Genomic DNA, 3,298 nt, shown 5'->3' with positions numbered 1-3,298 from the left:
TTGTACTGCACTCTTGGTACTCCAGTACTGCACTCTTCCAAGAGAAAGACAAAAGAGACACGGACATACTGGAGAGAGTCCAGCAAAGGACCATGAAGATGATGAAGCGACTGGAGCACCTCTCCTGTGAGGAAGGGCTGAGAGCTGGGACTGTTCAAAATAGAGAAGGGAAGGTTCGGGAGGTGGGGGAGGAGGAGAGGGGACACGACACAGATCTTATCAATGTATAGAAATACCGAAGGGAAAGTGTAAAGAAGATGGAGACAGGCTCTTTTCAGTGATGCCCAGTGCCACAACAAAAGGCAGTGGGTACAAACCGTAACACAATTGGTTCTGTCTGAAAACCAGGTAACAAGTTTTTATGTTGAAAGTGATGGAACACTGGCACAGGTTGCCCAGAGAGGTTGTAGAGTCTCCCTCCTTCAAGAAGTTCAAAAGACATCTAGCTGTGGTTGGCTGTGTTGGACCAGAAGACCCACAGTGGTCTCTTCCAATGTCAACCATTCTGTGATTGTGTGACTATATGAAGATAAGATCCAATAAATTTTCCTGTGTCAAATCTAACAGTTTTTGAGTAAGTTGTCATTTATAATTTTTCCAGTTTCTATGAATATTTTAGTTTGATCTTTGTGTTATCCCCAGTATTTGTAAGCTGCATTGAATTCCCCTTGCACAGGAAAGTTTTCACTCAAATTCTGTAAATTAGCAGTTACAGACAGACACCTTCCTCACTACAGTGATTTGATGATCTATGTCAGATAATCATCAGTTCCAGACTGGTTGACTAAATCCATTTAAGATAGTTGGTTCTGAGTTGGATACTTTTCAAACGTGTTCTCCTTTTCTTTCTGCCTACTCAGTTTTTCCACAATTTCAGTAATAAAAAGTTGGCTCAAGTTGTGCTTATGACAATGGACTTTAACCTTCATGATTATAATAACTTATAAATTCATCTAATAATTAATACTTTATACATTCAATTTTCTGCTTTAATGCCAATACAATTATTTTATACATGTAATACTTATATATGGTGTGGGATTCGGTTCCTGATTAAGACACTATTGTTAGGTACATGCATATAGATTTCTACTTCTCTGCTAAATATATAGCTTTATTCTGCCAAAATGGACCAACAGGCTGATGTCAGTTCTCTCCAACAATCTTCAGAGTATCCACGACATCCATACAGGTCTGGCATGGGATTTAGAGGAGACCCGTGACCTTCTGGAAAGAAAGAAAAGATATGCCCACATTCTCAAATGGCGTGAACCACCTAAACTCAGTAAAAGCTTCCCTGACTAAAAGGTCAGGGAAGTGTAGAGAGGATTCAGCTACAATTCAACAACTGAGGCTTGTTTCAACTGTCTGGGTGTCCAGTGCCATCTGAGATGCTTCAAGCTATCTCTTACTCAGAATTTGTTTGCAAGTCACAGTTCTTAAGTGTAGATGAATGGAAACTGCAATTACTGTTTTAATCATCAGGCCAGAAAGTGGGTGTTCTGATTTTTCTGCTCTATTGTTCCTCCTTTTAAAAACATATCAAGCACTTTTAAACAGAAAGAACACTAGCTTTTCTTAATTTAAATTTCCACTGGTGTGCATTTATATATAAATATTTCTATTAAGAAATTATAACAATTTCTATGCAGTTATCAACTCCTTCAATTAATGGTTTTAGTAAAATATATAACACTGGTATTATACCATTTAAACTCTAGGTGTTGTTTCCACTACTGCGATCAGCACACTTTCCCAGTACCTGGAAAAAAAAAAAATCAGTGGAAGGAAACTGCATGTTGACTGTACTTTTTTTCTTAATAGTTATGTACTTGCAGAAGTTATTTATGTACTTGCATTTTCAAATAAAAGTTCAATAATGTAGCAAAGTATTAGAAGCAGCAGTTCAAGATTAATTTCTAATTTCAGCTTCCTGGAGAGGTTACTTTTTTAGATAATGAAAACTGTCTTTTCTTATTATATATCAACAGGATTTTTTTTTCATATTATAATTTTGGTATTTCAAATTAAGAATTTTCTTCACGTCTTCATGTTTGCATTTTAATTGTGTGACACCATCCAGCAGATTAGCAGAAAAATGCCAATTTGTACTTCTAACCTTTTTATTTAAAAACTCTGAAGAACCACATGACTTTGGCATTACTGTGGTGGTGTTGTTTTTCTGCAGAACTAAAAAAGAGTGCATTTATGGCTATCTGAATGTTGGACAAATACTACAGGAAAATTGCTATACAAGCAAAGTATAAATACAGTCAAGCAATTTATTTCTCATTTGCTAAGAAGCAATTTGATAAGGAAATGTTTGCAGAATTAAGTGAATGGCTGCATTATACATGTTAGTAAACAGATCGAATTATTTCCTTCTTTCTCCTTGTGATAAGCAACTTTCCACTTCCCTAGGTGTGACTTTATTGGTGTATGAATAATTCAGCATTTTGAACTAACTTATCTCAAGGACTACTATCCAACATTTTTTTCTTTCCCTTTTCTGCTTACCTTTTTGTCATATCCTCTTTATGAAGTAAACTGCTGCAACATAGACAAAAAGGAGATAAAAATTCCTCAATGCACAGTAAGTGAAACAAAGGAATATTCATTTTGCAGAAATTATTCTTGATTTATTTGTGACAGTTGTAATTGAATTAGATTACAAGGGAAATAACAAACGGTGATTACAGTTGAAAAGCACCTTTTGGCAACTTTCTGTAGCTTTAACACATTGAATGAGTAATTCAGTAATATATGAATGGACATAATATTACCCAATTCACGAGTTAAGGTTGACTTTCATGCTTGTCAGATATGCAAAATTCTGATTGAAGTTATAATAGTAAATATAAGCAATGGTTATTGATGAAAATTCAGTGACAGAGCACCACAGAAAAAGCTGGAACACAGTACACCCATGAAAATGTTTTTGAATTGATCTACTTACTGTTATGAAATGAAAATTCAGGTTAGAATGCATGCATGCAAAAGAAAACAAACAAACAACAGAAAAAGTTGAAAAAAGAGTATCAATTCATTTGTACCTAAAAGATAATATTTAAATTTTCACATCATTTATTTTTATTGGGAGGAGAAAAAACATTAGTGTTTTTTTTTTAATTAATAAAATATATAACGAATCAAAAAGTAAGTCTCACAGAGCTATTAGACACAGTGAGGCCATTATATTAAAATAACATTGTTATATAATCTAATAATATATTAATTATATATTAATAATTTAAGTAGAAATTAGAGTTCCACTGGTCATTTGTCTCAGCTCATGACT

General features: G+C 34.2%; 1 long non-coding RNA gene across 1 annotated transcript; it reads right to left on the bottom strand.

The window, feature by feature from the left end:
• Window positions 1-330: 330 nt before the first annotated feature.
• Window positions 331-2,603, bottom strand: LOC125180013 (uncharacterized). The gene is made up of 3 exons (XR_007158233.2): window positions 2,518-2,603; window positions 1,708-1,762; window positions 331-1,227 (listed from the first exon to the last, which is right to left on the bottom strand). It is a non-coding gene; the product is annotated as an uncharacterized lncRNA (long non-coding RNA).
• Window positions 2,604-3,298: the final 695 nt, after the last annotated feature.

Source organism: Anser cygnoides, chromosome 4, assembly GCF_040182565.1.
Source record: "Anser cygnoides isolate HZ-2024a breed goose chromosome 4, Taihu_goose_T2T_genome, whole genome shotgun sequence".
Classification (NCBI taxonomy): Eukaryota; Metazoa; Chordata; class Aves; order Anseriformes; family Anatidae; genus Anser; species Anser cygnoides.
Note: the sequence above shows the minus strand (reverse complement) of the source record. Positions and strands in the feature narration are given on the sequence as shown.